The sequence below is a fragment of the Carlito syrichta genome, unplaced genomic scaffold (assembly GCF_000164805.1).
Source record: "Carlito syrichta isolate Samal-C Ts95f unplaced genomic scaffold, Tarsius_syrichta-2.0.1 Scaffold95849, whole genome shotgun sequence".
In the NCBI taxonomy this organism is placed as follows: Eukaryota; Metazoa; Chordata; class Mammalia; order Primates; family Tarsiidae; genus Carlito; species Carlito syrichta.
Window position 1 is genome coordinate 61,567 of NW_007039945.1, and position 21,176 is coordinate 82,742.

The window sequence follows — 21,176 nt, forward strand, 5'->3', positions numbered from 1 at the left end:
CCAGTTCTATGCAACCACTGATCTGATTCTGTTCCTATACATTTTCTGAACATGTTATATAAATTGAAGCCCACTATAGGTACTCATTTAGGTTTGATTACTTTCACTTGGTATAATGCTTTTCAGGTGAATGCATGTTGTTGCTTGTTTCTATAGTTTGTTCCTTTTTATTGCTGAATAGTATCACACTGCATTTATACATGCAATTTTATTTATTTACTCACCAGTTGGTGAATATTTGGATTGCTTCAAGTTTGGAGGTATTATGAATTATCCTGCTATGAATATTTGCTGAGTCATATGGATATGTATAAATTTAAGATTTTTAAGACATTGTCTGACTGTCTCCCAAAGTGGAATCCTTTTGCATTTGCCACATGAACAATGTATGAGGATTCCTGTGTTCTCACATTATTATTATTGTTATTACTATTATTTGGCAGTTAATATGGTTTTATTTAAACACACAATGTGCACATGAGCTGTCTCTTCATTTTCTGCACTGCGCAGTCTTGCATTAGGATTGGTGACTCTGATGGCCGGCTGGGATGCTCTTTCTACAATGGCTTTGCGGTTCTTGGAGGAAATGTTGTGAGCAATCTCAGCATAATAAACCTTGTTGCACATCAGCAGCACTTCCATCTCCTTGACATTGTGGACCAGAAACTTCTGGAAGCCACTGGGCAGCATGTGCTTTGTTTTCTTGTTGCTCCCATAACCAATGTTGGACATCAAGATCTGGCCCTTGAATCTTCTACACATTCTGTTGTCAATACCTCTGAGCTTACTCCAGTTACGCTTAATCTTGGCATATCTGTCTGACTGGTGCCGGATTAATTTCTTGGTCCTCTTTTTGACCATCTTGGGTTTCACTAGGGGTCTGAGGGCAGCCATGATGCCGGGTAGGAGATGGCTGCCACCTCGGTAGGCAGAGCAGAGGATGAGAGGAGAAGGTGGCATGCTGTTCTCACATTATTAACAGAACTTGTTTTTCTTTTTTATTGTAACACTTATAGAGAGTATGAAATGGTACTTCACTATGATCTTAATTTGCATTTTTTTGATGATAAAGGATATTGAGCATCTTTGCAAGTCACATTTTGGTAATTCTCACAATATTTCAAGTCTTCACATTATTGTTATAACTGTGATCAGTAATCCTTGATGTTATTATTGCAATTGTTTGGGAGCATCACAACATGTGCTCATGTAAGAGGATGAACTTAATTTATAAAATCCATGTGTTCTGACTGCTCCACTGGTCAACCATTCCTTCATCTCTCTCCCTCTCCATAGGCCTTTCTATTCCCTGAGATAAAACAATATTGAAATTAGGCCAATTAATAAGATAGAGTCACTCATCTCTCATTATAAATCAAGAGCCAGGATTACATTCAGTGGGAAAGGCATGTTGAAAGCCAACGTAGGCTGAAAGCTTGCCCTCTTGAAACAAAAATCAAGCTGTGGATGCAAAGAAAAATTCTTGAAGAAAATGGAAAGTGCTACTCCAGTGAACATACAAATGATAAGAAAATGAAATTGCTTTATTGCTGATATAGGGAGAGTTTTTATGGTCTGCATAGAAGCTTAAAGTAGTCACAACATTCCTTTAAGACAAAACCTAATATGAAGCATGGCCCTAACTCTTCCTTCAATCTATCAAACCTGAGAGAGGTGAGGAAGCTACAGAAGAACTGTTTCAAACTAGCAGAGGTTGGTTTATGAGGTTTAAAGAAAGACTAAATGTATTTCTTTTTATATTACCTTACCTATTTCCAAAATATTTATGATGTTGGTTTCATAGAATCAAGACTAGTTGAATCTTCCACGTGTAAATGTTGTTCTATATTGATACTATTTGCTCTATTCCTGGTTCTCAACCTTGGCTATGGGTGATGCGGTAACCCCAAATCTGAGAGGGCTTGCCTGTAATGATTTTTCCTATTCCAAAGAAGTCATTCTGCTGGGGATCCAGCAGAAAAGACATTGGTTTATTAAAACTTATAGGAGGCACCAATAGTGGCTTTTCGGAGAAGAATCTTTATCTTGGAATAATACAGCAAGCAGTTACAATAAAGCAAGTTAATTATTCAATTTGTTATTTGGTATTTACAGGTACATTGATTAAGAGTGATGCCTACATTGCTTTTAGCATTGCTCAGTTGCCTGGATCTCATGACTTGTTACTGGGAATATGCATATTTTCAGAGGCTAGCCCTGGCCAGAGACTGCTCCTGAGAGAGGGTAAAGAAAGAAGCCAGATACAGGGGGAAAGAGTCTGTGTACAGACAATACCTCATACTGTGCATTGGTCCAGTAAATCAGAATCTATGGGTGAGGACCCAGGCACAAACTTTTCTAAAAATTGTTTTTGGCAAATCTATTTGAATATTTTATTTGGAAATAATTGTAGATTCTTAGGCAATTGGAAAACCTCTGCAGTTCTTTCACTCAGCCTCCCCCCAGTGATAACATCTTGAAAACAATTTTCTATTTTTTTTGGTGTTGCCAACACATTGATATTGTTTAAAGTCATGAGACTACTCTAAAGCATGCGCTTTGGTTGTTTTTTAGTGAATAAGAATGAGGATAAATTATCAGAGGAATTTGATACTACATGGTTCCTGAAGTGAAGGGTAACCTAGAAAATATGGTGTCTTCAAAGCCAAATGAAGACACCTTTACAGAGGGGGTAGTGGTGGTGGTGAACAATGCCACTTATTGATCCAATGTTTTTGTTTGCTCTTTTTCAGAGACAGAGTTTCGCTTAGTTTCCCAGTCTGGAGTGCAATGGTGTGAAGATAGCTCACTATAACCTCCAACTTCTGGGCTCAAGGGATCCTCTTACCTGAGTCTCTTGAGTAGCTGAGACTACAGGCCCATGCTACCACATTCAGCTAATTTTTTTTCAGTGTTTGTAGAGACGATGTCTTCTTATGTTGACTAGGCTGGTTTTAAATTCCTGCCATGAAGTGATCTTCCATCTCAGCCTCCCAAAATGCTGGAATTACAGGCATGAATCATGGTGCTTGGCCTCTGATATTAATTAAAATGAAAACTAAGAATTAGATTTTGGATCTAGGAAGAGTCCAGGAATGACTGAGAAAGCTAATTTTCACAGAGAGAGAAGACTGCTTGATAGTTCTAGATAGAAAGGGAAGAAAAGAATTGAAAACTTCAAATAGTGATAGAAATTGGGGAGAGGAAAGTGGGCAAAAGACATGAATAGACACTTCTCAAAAGAAGATATACGGGCAGCCAACAGACACATGAAAAAGTGCTCAGCCTCACTCATCATCAGAGAAATGCAAATCAAAACCACAGTGAGATACCACCTAACCCCTGTAAGAATGGTCATCATTAATAAAACAAACAATAACAGATGCTGGTGAGGATGTGGAGAAAAAGGAATGCTTCTACACTGTTGGTGGGAACGAAAACTTGTACAATCTCTCTGGAAAACAGTCTGGAGTTTTCTGAAAGAACTAGAAATTGACCTTTCACATGACCCAGCAGTTCCCCTATTGAGAATATACCTGGAGAAACTCAAATTATTCTACAAAGAAGATACCTGCTCACGTATGTTTGTTGCAGCTCTATTCACAATAGCAAAAACATGGAACCAACCATGTTGCTCATCGAAGCTGGACTGGATGAAAAAAATATGGTACATATACACTATGGAATATTATGTAGCCATGAAGAATGACAAATATATGGACTTTGCAGCAACCTGGATGGATTTGGAGTCAATCATACTCAGTGATTTATCACAGAAACAAAGAACGGAGTTCCATATGTTCTCACTCATAAGAGGAACTTGAACAATTCTAATGCTATAAGAAAGTGATTGACAGTAATGGGAAACTGTTGTTGGGGGGTGAGGGAGGGGTGTGTGGGATTGGCAGTTGAAGGAAACTGCTACGGGAGGAAGGGGCATACCTCATTAACAGGGGTACCTGCATGATCAATGTTTGTATACCTAACCCTGAATTGTACCCCACATTGTTATAATAAAATTTTTTAAAAAAGAAAACTCAAATAGAGATAGAAATTGGGGAGAAGAAATGGAGAAGCAGCTTGAAGTGAATGTAGGATCAGAAAGAAGTATGTATTTATGTTTGAAGAAGCAATATTGCAGTATGATTATATGTTGATTGTAATTTTAAAATAGTGCAGGGAAATTGTCAGTGCAGGGGGGAGAATTAGTATCTGGAGGTGCATCTGTGTATAAGGATGGTAGCTAGATTCTAGTGCAAAGGGGAGGGTTTGATCTCTGAAAGGGGTATGTACAGTTAGTTTACACATGGTGTCAGTAAGGAAGGTGAGTGCATGGGCACACAGCATGCAGGTGAACAGACGTGGAGAAAATATTTTCTTCTGATTGCTTCTGTTTTATTTGTCCAATAAGAAGAAGGTCATCAACCAAGAGTTAGCGCTGAGGAGAAGGTTTGCAGGAAGAGAAAGTGTGTAATATGAAATAATCTATGAGCATGGAAGTCTCACCAGACTAGCAAATATGTTAGAATTGTTGGACCACACTGAAGGCCTTACTAAGCTACTGGTCAAGAGTCAAAATGAGACCAAAGCTTAAACACCCCAAGAGAGATCTGCTCAGGAAGAAATTCTAGTTGTTTCTGTCATTAAAGTCATCATCTAAACCAGTCCCAAAAATCGATGTCTGAGGCCCACAGAGAAAGAAGCAGGGTTAAAAGTTACAAAACAAAACATAGCATCATTAAAAGCTTTGAAATTTAAATGCAGCTTTAAAAGCATGTAAACAAAAAATACAAAGAAGAACATCTCCTCACCCCATCCCTCATCAAGGGGCGACACAAAGAATCTCCTGCCTTGGCATGGGTGGAATTTTCAGTCACACCAGGTAAGAATGTTGACATCAGGGAAATTTGAGAAACCTGTAAGTTTGGAAGAGCAGGAGGACACCACAGGACCCAGGACAAGGAAGAGGATCAACATTGGTTGTTATGTGCTGACTGACTAGAATGTCTCACCAACAAGATCCTTCACACATTTCTATAGAGCCTGAATGTGGACTCTTTTCATTACAGACTGATGGGTGCAGACAGTGAGGAAAAGAAGTCTAAGCACAGTTCTTGATCTGGATGGTGGCATAGGAGAAATTCCGAGATTTAAAGCACTAGGGAACTTGCCACACCATTGCAGACTTGAAGAAGAGGAAGACATATGAGAAGGAATGTGGGTGGCCTCAAGATGCTGTTGTTGTACCCTGGCTCACAACCTGCAAAAAAACAGAACCACCACTCCTACAACTGTGAGAAATTGAGTTCTAACAGCTTAAATGAGATTGGATGCAGATTTCTCCCTATGGCCTCCAGACAAGTGAGTCACCTGGGCAAAATTTTCACTATAGCATTATAATTTTAAACCTTTTTCTGGATTATAGTTTCATCTTCTTTAATGATATGGTTTAGAAATATTGGCTGATCTGTCCAAAGATGAAATATCATTTTTATGATTAAGGTCATGTGGATGTGGTGTTCACAGGTACATGTTGACATATTCTGATTATGAAATATTATTGAGTGGATTTGACAGAACATTCAAGGACACTGTCCATAATTCTGTGATTTAATAACATAGCAAGGCTGAGCTTGGTGGCTCAGCCCATAATCTCAGCATTTTGGGAGGCCCAGGACAGTGGATTACCTGAGCCCGCGGGTTTGAGACCAGCCTGGGCAACTTGACAAGACCTCGTCTGTACAATAAATCCAAAAGTAGTTGGACATGATAGTGTGCATACTTGTAGTTCCAGTTATTTGGAAAGCTAAGACGGAAGGATCACCGAATCCCAGCAGGTTGATGCTGGGGTGGCTGTGAGTGTGCCACTGTACTCCAGCCTGGGTGACAGAGTGAGACTCCAACTCAGAGTAAATAAAATAATAAGCAAACAAACAAACAAATAAATACATAGCAAGAAAATCTTATAATGTAACACATTTCAATACCTAATAATGATAACTGTGTCAAAGACATTACTGCCTGAGTATATTTTATTTTTCATTAAAAAATAGATATATTCCCAGAGATCACTCACATCCATCCACTCACTCCTATTTTCTTAGAGAAAAGACCATGTTGCAGTTATACCAATGAGTAATCTAAGATGTTGAACCAGACACATATATTTGACATCTGTTTATCCTGATTTTATCAAGTCAAAGGTGGCATGGTTTTCATGAACAGTGAGAAATGTGCAGTCTGAAATAAGTGCACAATTTGGAAAACGTTAGGTATATAATGACCTTTATTTAGTATATTAAATGTATATATTTTTAATTTAACCTATGTTAAAATGCTAATTTCCAAGTAATTTCACTGAGACAACGTATGCCTCAGGCACCAATTAAGTGGTATATTTTCTAACATTTCAAAGTTATTTTCACCAATTTGTCTTTTTTGTCACTATGTACTGAATACAGAATAGAGTTTGACCGCCTAAATCTTGGTAAATATACATTTCCTGGACTTATTTTGAAAAGGAATCCTAAATAGCCCAACAGTTTAAGCTATGTTAGCTGAACCTTAAGATTAGGGGTTTGCCATATTCTGGAAACATGTGTGATACCATTTGAAAACACTGATATCTTTTAATTATAAGATAATATCATTTCATATTTTTAGGCAGTAAGTATCAATTTATCAGAGGATGTTATTGAAATAGTGTCAGGAATGTGTCTTATTTTGTGAAAAAGCTTCGTATGTTTGATAACAGGGCTTATTTCATGCAAAAATAAAGCAAACTGCACACCTGACACAAGCTGCTGCATGCAAAATAATGTGCAGGCAACACAACCCTAGGGAATGCGTGTGCATCAAGTGCTTCTCTGCTGGTCATTTCTCCTAGAGTCCATTTGCCCAGGACTCCCTTCTTCATGTTTCCAGAGTCAAGACTTCAGTCATTTTGAGTACAGGGCCTTGTGGTCAACCAATCAGAACATATGCCTCTGATGCCATATGACAGGATTATCACTAAAATCAGAAAAATAAGGTGTTTTCCCTCCTTAGATTCTGGCAGAGTTTTGCCTGTTTCCAAAGTTTGTGATTCTCTAAACTGTGGATCAGAGCTCAAGCTAATGACATTATAAAAGAACAGAAATACAGAAGCATGTCCTCAGGAGACACTGCTGATGGTCTCCCTACTTCTGCTTCAAGATTACTAAGTGTGCTCAGATCCCCTAGGAAGTGCCTGTCCCTGGGAGGTTGGTCAAAGGATTTGAGATCTCAAAGATGTCTGTGGAAGGTCTCTGTATGAAGTCTCTCTGTGGGAGCAATCTTGGTGTGAGTACTTGCCAGATGTCTCTGTTATCTCTTTCAAGTGTCTCTGTTTGTTATCTCTGTCCAAGTTTTTTTGCAGTAGTCTCTGTCACAGGTCTCTGTGTGGATCTCTATGGGGGTTCTCTCAGTTGCAGGTCTCAGGCCTCCTGGGATCCTGCCAATGCTGAGCCACCCTGAAGCCCACCTGGACACCAGGCAGAGATAAGACGTAGCTCTAGGAGCACCCTGGGTGCCAGCAGCATATGAGAACTGTGCCTGCTCCTCCCCCAGGTGCCTGCAGGGTCCCCCAGGTAGGTCGTGCAAGGCCCGGGGACAGGCCCACCTTGGCTGTCATCTGCCTCTGTGGCCCTTCCAGGCTCAGGACTCTCCTAGGCAGGCAACTCCTGAGCGTGGAAGGCTCTGAAGAATTGATTCCTGCCTACTATTTGGATGACCATGGAGGAGAAAATGCAGTGCAGGGAGGGAGGATGGTCTACTTGTGCCCACTCCACTCCCGTGTGGACCATCCTTTCTGCCCTGCATGCCCAGATCACTCTGAGGCCTCATCCCCTACTGGCCTCTGGGCAGGAGAGACCCAGGCACCCCGGACTCAAATGTGACCAGGCTGTGTAAGGGTCCCCTTACTGCCAGTTCCATCCTTTTTCTTCCTTTCCAGAACTCCTGAGGTGATGGTGCAGGCTTGTCAGACATGTTATTAGAAAATTAACCCAGCCTTCCCAATTCTTCTCCCACATGCCACCCTCACCCTCTAGGACCCCCATCAGTAGCTCCTAGGCACAGGGTCACACAGAGGGGAAGGCAGAGGTCCTGGGACCCCTACTGGCTCCAGCATACACACAGGGGCTGAATGTCCTGTCTTGGCCGCTGCGCTGGAGAGTGAGGTGGGTAGAACCTAGAGGGAGTCACTGCAGTGTCATCAAGGCTGATCCAAGAGGGCTGGCAGAGCTTAAGTCCATCCCAGACCTATCAGGCAAAGAAGGGGCTCCCAGGTGGGCCACGAGATCCGGGGGCACAAAGCTCTCTCCATCTTCTGAAACCAGGGCCAGCAAGGCACACATCCCACACTCCCGGGCCCACTTCAGGACCGTGAGGTTGCTTGGTGGAGACATTCCTCCAACCCACAGGGAATTCAGTCCTGTGAGGTCTCTGCAAACCCACCCCTTCAGCAGCACAAAGGTCAGGGTAGAAGGAAAGCCAGGAAGTTGAGGTAAGCCTGATGTAGGGTGGGGTCTCCATAGGGTTTTCTGGTCCTGACAAGTCCTGAAGGCTCTCTGTCATGACCCAGTTGTGAGGACAGGGTGCAGTGAGGGAACCCAGGTGAGGCGGGGTCTGCAATGCCACCGTCAGCCTCCTCCATGCCTGGCTCTTCTGGAAGCCTCGCTCAGGAAGAGTAGACGCTGACCCATTCCCCAACCCAGCATGGCACAGACAGAAGCCACCACCTCTGCTGGGGAAAAAAAATATGTATATATTTGGAAATAATGCACATCTTTGTGGGAAGAAACCATTAGTACACAGAGGATGTGTTCATTAGTGATAAAACTGTTTTCTCCATATGGACCTATTTCTTTCTGGGAAAAAATTTCCCCATCGGAAGAAATGTGAGAAGCCTTATCTGATTTACCAGGCAAGACACCACTCTGAAGATGGTATGTGGGGTGATAGTGAAGGTGGTCCAAGGCTCTTGCTACCTTTGGCCTATGCAGGCTGAGACCAACTGGGGATTCAGGCTCCCTGGGCAGTGAGGTCCAATTTCTGTCCCTGTCTTTGATCCATCTGTTCTTGATGGGGGTGGCTTGGTGGCTGCAAGCCGTATTACTGATCTTTCTTTGCTTTGGGTGGGAGGGACCCTTGTGGTAGTGGGAACTCCCATCTACCTGAGCATGGAGCTCCCCTTTGTGCCAATTTATCTCTGAGACTCTACATCCATGCCCACCACCTTTTCTTGTCGGTAGGGCCAAATATCTTCTTTTGACTCTTCCATGGGGCCTTTAGTTTGGGGCTTCCACTGCCCTTGTATCCCACTGCCCTTGACTGCTCCCTCCCTTCTGCAGGTGCTCACAGAGACCCTGGGAATCTGTCCAGTTACTACTGGACACACTTTGGGAACCAGACAGAGGGTCCCGAGAGAGCAGAATGTCTGCGGCAGGAAGCATGTCCATGCAGCGGTCTTGAAGGAATAGGCCAGTGGTGCAGTCTTGCAGGAGAACACCAGAGGCACAGCCTGGAGGTTCCTTCTCTGGCTCTACCTTCACTGGGAGCTCAGATGTGCTGAGAACCTGTGCTTTGGGGCATAGCTCTCCTGGATCCTGAGTGAAAGCATTTCTAGAAAATGGGGACGTTTCCTGGTCCCCAGAGATCCTGAACCTCTCAGGTCAGCATTCATGTTTTGGGAGTTTGCCATGACACTGGCTCCCAAGCAGCAGTCCTCTCCTCCTTGGCCTCCACTGTCTCTATGGGGTCTTCAACCCTCACAGTCTGGGACCCTATGCTGAGCTCCAGCATTGCTCTGCTACAGCAGGGTTTTTGTGGAGATGCATTCTCCCTCTCCTCCCATGGATCCTTCCTGGCCACGGGTGAACTTAGTCTCAGCTCTGGGCTGGTTCTCCTGATCCATGGAGTGTCTTACTGTGCCAGATTCCGCCTACAAGGCAGCATGCTAGGGACTGAGTGGCACCTGACCTCTTGTCCACTCCAAGGGACCTCTGAGCTGTCATGGGTGTCACCAGATGATTTTCTCAGCAGGACACTCTGGTTTTCCACACACGCAAGTTGGAGGGAAGAGAGAGGACTATTCAGGGTAGGGACTGATTTTTTTTGTCATCACTTTTCCTCCTGGACCTTTCTGAGGTGGCTCTCTTAGGAAATTGGCAACCTTGGTTATGGAATTGGCCCCAGATACACAGGTGGTCCAGGAGGGAGAGAGGTGGAGTGTGGAAGGGTAGGGGCTGATCCTCAACTAACTGGAGACTGATGGGCTCCAGGGACTGGAGGTTTGCACTCCACCTGTGCCTCACCTGAAATCTTATGTGTTTCCAGCATCTGTTGGGTCAGGGATTGAAGAAGGAAATCTCTTGACAGATGTTCACACAGGGCTTCTGATGCTGCCAAGATGCTAGATTCCCAGTTTTCTTTTGGGTGTCAATCTTGGGAACAGCATGGTTGATAGTAAGCCAGGATTGATTCTTGCTAACAGGGATCATGTCCTGGATGAATTCCCCAAACTTACTACCCACAGGGACTCTTTTAGGGATTTTTCCAAGTGCTTCTTCTCTGAGCCCCTGGGTAAGTCATTCCCTGATTCAATTTTCTGGGACTTCCTTCTGAAGTCACTTCCTGACTCCTCTTTATCTTTTTCCATAACTTTCACTGAAGTGACTCCTGAACATCTGCATGGATCTTCTGGGATCCTCTCCATTTCTTGATCTTGATCCTGGCTTGGGTCCTGGTTTAGCTGGAAATTTATTTATGGAAGGCTTCCCAGAGAAACTTCCAGAGTTCCCCTGTTTTCTGCACATCTTTGTTGCTCTCATCTGTTGGTTCAGAAGCCTCGGAGGACAGGGGGGCCTCCTGATTTTCTTTTGCCTGAGACTCACATCTCCTTTGGACTTAGTCCTGAGGCTGCATAGATTGCCTGGATGACTAGGATCTGCTGGGAGGGCCAGACCTGTGTTTATCCTTGATGAAACATCTTTGAATATGCTGCTGCAGTTGCCCCTGGTGCTCAGGGGTGATGGCATTTTCAGGAAGGTTGGAGGCTAACTTGGGGCTCAGGAGTCTGAGGTGTCCTGAGGAAGGTGGAGAATGGGTTGGCTAAAGGTTGCCTGAGAGTTTTTGAACAGAGATGGTAAAACCCTCCTCCATTTCAATGTCTTCTGCAAGGGCCATTCGAGATGTTGGTTTTCAGTTGGGATGACAGAACCTACTTGTGCTTTCTCCTGGGGTGTAGGACAGGATGCTGTACAGGACCTACTCGTGGGCAGAGAAGAGTACGGTACATTCGGGACAGAGAATGGAAAATGAGACTGAGTCTGTATCCAGTCAGAGGTGGAGAATGGGACTGAGGCCAGGTTTCAGTCAAAGGTTGAAATCTGGCCACAGGATAAAGCCAGAGTTGTGCGTGGGAAAGTTGCAAGGGCACTTTCTCTTGGGTTTGAGCTGGAATATAATTAGGGATGTCATTGAATGACACAGAACCTGATTTTCATTGAGGAAGTTTTCCCAGAAATCCAGGCAGTGGTCACCAAGGACTCACTGTGCAGAGAGGGGAGACCCCAGAAGAGCTGGCTGCATTTTTGCCATAAATGTTCTCCCAGAAAGCTGCTGAGAACCAGGTAACTGCTGTGGTTTAGCTGCCATGTTCCAGAAGGGTGGTGGGGTTACAGTAGCTCTCATTCCTGGCCCAGTAACTTTAACACAATCCCCAGAGAACCCGGGGGTAGTCTGACACCTCCTTTTCTTTCTCCTTCTGTTTTCTTGATGATTAATATCTCCAGGTTAATGAAAACGGGATGACCATCCTCCATCTGCTTCTATTGGGGTCATCCCAGAGCAAAACCTTTGGTGGGTTTTGAAAAAAATGCTCTTGCTGGGATTTTCCCTGTGACCAGATGAAGAAGAACAGGGCCTTTGTAGTCTGCCACCACCAAGAAAGTCTCAAAATGGTCCATTCAAGGCTTTAGATGGGAGGCACTGCACAGATGTTACATGGACGAGAGTTATCTAGGGCAGTGCCCAGGGGGATTTTCTTCAAGTCTGACGGGTCTCTTTGAGGTTCTGATGACAGGGTAGTGACCAGCGACAAAGAGTGTTCAGTCAGAGGAGGTGGGGAAGGGGATGGTGACAAGTTGGTGGGAGAAGCACCTTCCACATGCTCCCTATGCAGCTGGTGGGCTCTGGCAGGCACTGGTTTACACATCTTTGCCAGGGAGTCTTGACAGAATCTCTGATGAATGTCTGCCTTCCTAACAGTCTTTGTCAGGTGGCTGCGGGAGACATGAGGCACAAGCTGCAGCCAGGAGTGGTTAGGGGTAGGAGGCGCAGCATGGCTGGCACCTGTGGCTCCACCACTACCCCCATGCTGACTTCACAAAGCTCTGCCTATCCCTGGCTCCAGGGCTTTAGTCCCACCCAGTGCAGTCCTGTAGTCTTCTCCTCCCAGGTCAGCCCCAGGCCCTGGGATCACATCCTAGAACCTGGTAGGAGGGAGGACAAGGGAGAGAAGGGGAATCCCCTCACCTTTGTAGACTGAAAATTAGGTCCTGAGTCCCCTTCAGCTCCTCCAGGGAATCTCTACAAGGTGGAAATCAGGAGAGAGGGCTATGGTGGTGAGGGGTGGGGGCCTGGGGATCTCCCAGGAGGCTGAGTGGATGTCCCTTTAGGGAAGAGCTTAGGGGATTAGGCACTGGAGCCCAAATATCCCTGTCCAGAACCACATGGATCCAAGTCAGGATCCAAGTCAGTCATTCATTAAAGTCACTTTGAAATTGTTTAACAGTAGGCCTTTCTCTTACACCTCTGAAGGAAATGGGGCCACAGACATAGGTGCTCATAAAGGAATATATTGTGCATTTGGGACAAATTTTAATCATAGTTCATAAGCTTGCTCCCCTTAGGAACTTCCTGGACCATGGAGAGCCCGGACATCCCTTCCACCCAGGGAAGCAAGTGTTGCTAAAAGATTGAAGAGAGGAAGGACCCTACCAATAGCTGTAAGAAAAGAGAAAGGGACCCTAAGGCATCCTAGTGCTGGTCATTACTCATCTATTGCATTAAAAGCCTGCAAATATCAAGCCTTGGCTACATTTTTCCTGAATGGAAAAGTATATGCCTGAACAGAGAGACCCTGTACCCAGACCACAGCAACAGCCTCAATGGACAGTAGAGCTGGTACAGGACTTAAGGCTACTATTTAAGTAACAAAATAATTCTTACTAAATGTGTATTTAAAATGGTCCTATTCTTATACTAGTACATCCTATTACCCAAATTGTTAAATTTGTGGGCAACTTTTAGTCTCAGGAGCCTCTGGGCTTCCCTGACGGATTTCACCCCTCCAGGGAACTAACTGGAAGCATTTAAATCTGTACAATCAAAAGTTAAGAATGGGAAGTTGAACAGCTAATATTAATGACCAAACAAAATTAGTTTGCAGCAATGACCCATTAAGGAAACAGTATGTTCAATACCAGTCTCAGCTACCTGGCATAAAATCCAAAAGTTTTTGGGGGCTGCGAGTTTCTATAAAATTTGGATATCTAACTTCTCCATCATGGCAAAACCCCTCTATGAAGCCACAAAGAGGGGTGAACAGAAGCCCCTACTATGGAAAAAAAAAGTTCAGCAACAGGCCAAAAAAACAACACATTTAGACTGGGTCCAGCTTCTGCCAACAGTCACGGCAGAAGCTTGAGAATTCAGCTTGAGAATTCACTGGGCCTTACTAATAACCCATAGTTTCGCTTTGTCAGCCTTTGTATTTGCCAAGTGTTATACTGTTTGTCATTTTATTTACTGTAGGACTAACTTTATTTGCTATAGGACTAACAGATTGGACATGTTGGACTATCATTTCTGTTCTTTCTTATATTAAGAAGCTTGCCCATGTCCCAGTACAAAAATGGCAAGGCATAAAAATTGGCAGTTGGTTTAAAAACATGGTCTTGGGTCTGGGAGGATTTAAGTACATTATTGGATCTGTAATTCTATTGGTGGGATCCTGTCTTATCTGCCCTTGCTTAGCCCCAATAATTATAAAGTCCATCTATAAGTTTGTGAAAACAGTTGTTAAATAAAAAAACTGCGGCCCACATAATGTTAATGCCCCAAATTAAAGATGATGCTCTTAACCCACAAAGGGTTGAGCATCAAAGGGGAGAATGTGGCAGAGGGGGGCTAAAGACAGTTAGCCCAGACTGGAGTGCAGTGGCTGCTCCCGGCTACCGCAGCCTCGACCTGCTGGGCTCCGGTGATCCTTCCGCCTCAGCCTTCCGAGTAGCTGGAATTACAGGCACGCGCTACCACGCCTGGCTAATTTTTTTGATTTATTGTAGAGATGAGGTCTCGCTACCCAGGTGGGTCTCGAACCCGCGGGCTCAGGCAATCCACTCACCTCGGCCTCTCAAAGCGCGGGATTGCAGGCTGAGCCACCAAGCCTGGCCAATTATTCCTTTTTAAAGATCAATCTGTGAACTCCAAAAACCTGCTAGACAGCTTTTGCTTGAGAAAACCAAATAGCCAAAGGTAGTTCTCCTGGAAATGCAAGATAGTAGTAATCCATTCACAACCTTACCCCCACATCCTCTCTTTGTAAAGTTATTGTTTTCCAACCCCTTCTTGCCATGTGGACCCTGAAGACAATTTGTTCTTTGAAAATCTGGTTTTGTAAATTCCAAAGAAAAGTGCATAGTCATACAACGTGACCCCCTCTCTTCCCTAAACTAAAGTATAAAACTCCTCTCTTCTTTCTCCAGGTGCTCAGCCTTGGAGCATTAGCCTGCTGAGTCGCAGTGGTGCTAATAAGCCACTACTTCCTAAGATAGCCTCAATGTCACCTTCTGTTTTCCCCACAATTTTCCCACACCACCACCTCCTTCCTCTCTGGCATCCCTTTCTTCTCTCCCTCTGGGTTCCCTCTTTTGCTCTCCTTCCTCTCTCACTCATGCTTTTGCTTTCTGTCTGACTCCCTCCACCCCATCCCCATCTCTTCTCTCCCTTCCCCTCCCTTTTTCACTATTGCTGGCCCCCTTCTCTCTCCCTGGTCTCCCCATCTCCTCAGGTTCAGGTGTGGACTCTCTGGGGCTTAGGCTCATTGGGTCCTTGGGCTCTGGAGCTCTCTAGGCTCTGCTTGCTCTTGTTTTCTTCTGCTTTTCTGTGGTGTGAGGAACAGTATCCCCTTCTGGAGGCGGCAGTGTTCAAGGTGCCTTCACCAGACATGGAACCTCCATTTAATGTAGGTAACAGAGCATACCCACAATAAATTGATAAATAAGTATGCCTTTATTCATATTGTCAAAGACACAAATGAACATGTTTTTTCTTATTCATTTTCTTGGAAATGGATTTTATTCAAACTATTACACTAAGAAGAGCACCTCAGTTCTGAAAATCAATTTCTCAACAGGGTGGTTTGGTCTTAGCCGTTCATAGGGTGAAGTATACAAGTTACAGGTGGAGTGATTTACAATTGAAATTGTCTTGCAATCAGGATAAGGCTCAGTCAGTTAGACATAAACAGAAGATGTTTATCTCATTGGCTAATTTCAAAAGGATGGTTCTAATTTCAGCTAACCATTTATGAGACAGAAATGGGGAGTTGACAGGTTAGTGTCTGGCCTTATCAGCAGATTTAAGTAAAAGAAGAAAAGTTCATGCTTTCCCTGGTCACATGTAAACAAGGAAGCCATGTGCAAGTCCTCTGGGAACCCTGAGAAAGCAGGAGCAAGGAGTCTATTCCAGTGAGGTGAAAAAGGGTGGTTCTTTGTGGTAAGCTATTTCTAGAAACACAAAAGCTTAGGGAAATTTCAGAAAACAAAATCATGGGGATGGGCTTCCCTCAGTTTTCTGGGAGCACAAGACACAGTTACAATTCAAAATGGTCAGCTTTTCTTTTATTCAAGGTAGGTGAATATCGTTCATCGGTGAACAGCTCAGAAGCAATTGTAAACCTCCTGAGTGAAGAAGGGCCTAAAAAAGAGTCTCTTGAGGATCCTTGTCTGTTATTGATCCTGAACAATCATTCACACCATCTGAGGAGAAGCAGTGGCAAAGACCTGTTATTTTAGAGTCCTGGATAGAGATTAGGCATCTTAAAAGAGAGATGCCAGAAATGAAAAAGAAGTATTAATAAAGAATGTTATAGTGAAGTAAATGAATTGCAGCCTTTCTGTGCCAATGAACATAAGTGGCAAAAAGCATATGAAAAATCATTCTTAGTAATTAATTTTAAGTTTTCTATCTTATTTGGAAATAACCTAGTTATCGGATGAATACCTATTTTTTTTTTTTGAGTTGGAGACTCACTCTGTCACCCAGACTGGAGTGCAGTGGCTGCTCCCGGCCACCGCAGCTTCGACCTGCTGGGCTCCGGCAATCCTTCCGCCTCAGCCTTCCGAGTAGCCGGAATTATAGGCATGCGCTATCACGCCTGGCTGATTTTTTAATTTACTGTAGAGATGAGGTATCGCCGCCCAGGCGGGTCTCGAACCCGTGAGCTCAGGCAATCCACTCACCTCAGCCTCCTAAAGGTGCGGGATTACAGGCTGAGCCACTGAGCCCGGCTGGATGAATACCTATTAATTTATTCAATTTAGCATAAGCCCAAAGTTTTAAGTTACCTACGGAAATTGGAAACCACTCTTCTGCCTGCAGAGCCCTTTTTCCACCTCCCACCTGGCTCTCTCCATTTTGTCATTCACGACTCGATGTAAAATACCCTCCAGAAGGATGTCTTTCTTGACTCTTCCCCTCTGACCTATCTTGTTCCCACTCTTTACCTCCTTGGCCTGTTTATTTATATGGCATTTATTTACTACTAACTAAAAGTAGTTATCTCTGCTTACTACTCTAGTAATGAGGAAGCTAAACATTACAATACAATGAGATATCATTTCCCAACCACCAAATTGGGCACATTTTAAAAAGATGACACTATGTGATGGCACTACTGAAACTTTTTACTGCTCATGGTGATAGAAATTGTTATAACCACTTTGGAAAACACTTTATCATAACTGAGAATATTTGAAGATGTGTAAGATGTTTGACTGCAGTGCCACTGTATAGAGGATTCTCAACTTAGGATATGTTGACATGGTTTTTCAACCTAATGATGGTGTGAAAACAATGCACATTCAGTAGAAACTCTACATTGAGTATCTACACAGCCATTCTGTTTCCACTCTTAGCACAGCATTCAATAAATTACAAGAGATATTTAACACATTATAAAATAGATTTTGTGTCAGATGATTTTGCCCAACTGTCAGTCAAAGTAAGTATTCTGAGCGTGTTTTAGGTAGGGTAGCTAAGTGATGACATTCAGTATACCAGGTGTTTTAAATGTATTTTCTTTTAGTTTTTTTATTTAAAGATGTGGGGTACAATTCAGGGTTAGGTATACAAATGTTCATTCTGCAGGTTCCTTTGTTGATGAGGTATGCCCCTCCCTCCTCTGGCAGTTTCCCTCAACTGCCAATCCCTCCCCTTCCCCTGGCAGTTTCCCTCAACTGTCAATCCCACCCCCCTTCCCCTGGAAGTTTCCCTCAACTGTCAATCTCACCCTTCCTCCCCTGGCAGGTTCCCTCAACTGCCAATCCCACCCTCCCTCCACTGGCAATGTCCCACTACTGCCAATCCCAACCCCCCTTCCCTGGCAGTGTTCAAGACTATTTGAGATTGCTGGAATCAGCTCTCATGAAGTATATTGTATCCCCAATTAAAGAATTCTTTATTATTTTTACTTTAAGTGTATACTAGGTAGAAAAACATATTTATCATAAATTATGTTGTTTCTAGTTTTTGACTCTTACAAATAAAGCTGGATACACATAAATATGCAGACTTTTGTGAGAATAAGTTTTCATTTCTCTATTGTAATTTTCCAAGAATACTGTACAGTTTAGACAGAAAGTATATGTTTAACTTTATTACAAACCCCCAAACTGCTTACAAGAGTCGTTATACAGTTTATATTCCTAAGAGATTCAATTTATCCACATCCTTGTGAGCATTTGGTATTGTCAGTTTTTACTTTTTAAGATTTTACTCATACTGTAGGTGTAGTATCTTTTTTTTTTTTTTTTTTTGTAGTTGGAGTCTCACTCCATTGCCGAGACTGGAGTGCAGTGGCATGCTCACCGCCACTCCAGCATTGACCTGCTGGTCTCAGGTGATCATTTTGCCTCAGCCTTCCAAGTAGCCAGAACAACAGACATGTGCTACTATGTCTGGCTATTTTTTTGATTTATTGCAGAGATGGGGTCTTGCCAAGTTGCCAAGGCTGGTCCTAAGGTTTTCCATCCTTGGCCTACGCAGGCTGGGACCAACTAGGGACACAGACTCCCTGGGTAGTGAGGTCCAATTTTTGTCCCTGCCTTTGATCCATCTGTTCTTGATGGGGGTGGCTTGGTGGCTGCAAGCCATATTACTCATCCTTCTTTGCTTTGGGTGGGAGGGACCCTTGTGGTAGTGGAAACTCCTATCTACCTCAGCATGGAACGCCCCTTTTGTGGCAATTTATCTCCAAGGCTCTACGTCCATGCCCAACCCCCAATTTTTCAATCAGGATCTGTCCTCACACTTAATGATTGTTCAGGCTTCTTCAGGCCTGCTATCCATAATCTCTGGTTCTGGGTAGTGGCTGAGGGGTGCTTGCCTTTGTGCAGGGGATCTTGCTGACCTTGCCATTTTTAAAATTGGAATTAATACTGCAGACGAAAACTTACCCTATTCCAGAGGCTTTCTGGAGGTGCCTTTCCCTTCTCTGGCAAAAGCTGAACATAAATTGTTTCCATGAGTGTCTCCTATTTGTCTGACCTGGGCAGGGTGATTCCTCCCAGTGACTTGGGAGATGGTGGGTCTTGCTGACCTGCTCTCCTAATCCCCAGGTTTGGGCATCCAACCGCCCTCTTTTCTGTCAGTAGGGACCAGTATCTTGTTCTGACTCTTCCATGGGTCCTTGACTTTGGCGCTCCCAGGCTCTTCTGCCTTTGACTGCTCCCTCCCTTCTGCAGGTGCTCACAGAGTCCCTGGGAATCTGTCCTGTTACTACTGACACAATTTGGGAACCAGACAGAGGGTTCTGAGAAGGCAGAATGTTTGCAGCAGGAAGCATGTCCATGCAGCGGCCTTGAAGGAATAGGCCAGTGGTGCAGTCTTGCAGGAGAACACCAGGGGAACAGCCTGGAGACTCCTCCTCTGGTGCAACCTTCACTGGGATCTCAAATTTGATGACAACCTGTGATTTGGGGCATAGCTCTCCTGGATCCTGAGTGAAAGTTCTAGAAAATGGGGACGTTTCCTGGTCCCCAGAGATCCTGAACCTCTCAGATCCACATTCATGTTTTGGGAGTTTGCTAGGACACTGGTTCCCAAGGTGACATGCCCAGCAGCGGTCTTCTCTTCTTGGCCTCTACAGTCGCCATGGGTTCTTCAGCCATCGAAGTCTGGGATCCTATGCTGAGCTCCAGCATTGCTCTGCTACAGCAGGGTTTTTGTGGGGATACACTCTCCCTCTCCTCCCATGGTTCCTTCCTGGCCACCGGTGAACTTAGTCTCAGCTCTGGGCTGGCTCTCCCTGATCTGTGGAGTGTCTTACTGTGCCAGATTCTGCCTACAAAGCAGCATGGTAGGAACTGAATGGCTCCTGCCCTCTTGTCCACTCCTAGGAACCTTTGAGCTGTCATGGGTGTCACCAGATGATTTTCTCAGCAGGACATCCTGGTTTTCCACACTTGCAAGTTGGGGGGCTAGAGAGAGGTCTCTTCAGTGTAGGGAATGACTTTTTTGTCATCACCTTTCCTCCTGGACTTTTCTGAGGTGGCTCTCTTAGGAAATTGGCAACCTTGGTTATGGAATTGGCCCCAGATTCACAGGTGGCCCAGGGAGGAGAGGTGGAGTATGGAAGGGTAGGGGCTGAGCCTCGCCTAACTGGAGACTGATGGACTCCAGGGACTGGAGGTTTGCACGCCACCTGTGCCTCATCTGAAATCTTATATGTGTTTAAAGCATCTGTTGGGTGCAGGGATTGAGGAAGGAAATCTCCTGATATGTGTTCACAATGGGTTTCTGACCCCTCTAGGATGCTAGATTCCTAGTTTTCTTTTGGGTGTCATACTTGGGAACAGCATGGTTGACAGTAAGCCAGGATTGATTCTCGCTAGCAGTGATCATGCCCTGGCTGAATTCCCCCAACTTACTGCCACAGGGATTTTTCCAAATGCTTCTTCTCTAAGCCCCTGGGTAACTCATTCCCAGATTCATATTTTTGGGGCCTCCTGAAGTCACTTACTGACTCCTCTTTATCTTCTTCCAGAACCTTCAGTGAGGTGACTCCTGAACATCTGCATGGATCTTCTGGGATCCTCTCCATTTCTTGACCTTGACCCTGGCTTGGATCCTGGTTTGCAGGAACCTTATGGAAGACTTCCCAGAGAACCTTCCAGAGAGCCTGGAACCCATCCTCTGCACATTCTTGTTGCTCTCACCAGCATGTTCAGAAGACTGGGAGGACAGGAGAGCTTCCTGATTGTCTTTTGCCTGAGATCTCTTTGGACTTTATCCTGAGGTTGCATAGGGTCCCCAGGTGCCTGGGATCTTTTTTTGGGGGGGCAGACCTGTGTTCATCTTTGATGAAACGTCTTTGAATGTGCTTCTGCAGTTGCCCCTGGCTGATGGCATCTCTAGGAAGGTTGGAGGCTGATTGGGGCTCTGGGGGTCTGAGGTGTGCTGAGGAAGGTGGAGAGTGGGTTGGCTAAAGGTTGCCTGAGAGTTTTTGAACAGAGATGGTACAACTCTCCTCCACTTCAATGTCTTCTGCAAGGGCCATTCCAGATGTTGATTTTCAGTTGGGGTGATAGACAGGATGCTGTACAGGACCTACTTGTGCTTTCTCCTGGGGTGTAGGACAGGATGCTGTACGGGACCTACTCGGGGGCAGAGAAGAGCACGGTACATTCGGGACAGAGAATGGGGAATGAGATGGTCTGGATCCAAGCCAGAGGTAGAGAATGGGACTGAGGCCAGGTTTCAGTCAAAGGTTGAAATCTGGCCACAGGATAAGGCCAGAGTTGCATGTGGGAAAGTTGCAAGGGCACTTTCTCTTGGGTTTGAGCTGGAATATAATTAGGGATGCCATTGAA

General features: G+C 44.5%; 1 pseudogene; it reads right to left on the reverse strand.

The window, feature by feature from the left end:
- Positions 1 to 432: 432 nt before the first annotated feature.
- LOC110595944 lies at positions 433 to 894 on the reverse strand (annotated as a pseudogene).
- Between the last annotated feature and the right edge of the window lie 20,282 nt (positions 895 to 21,176).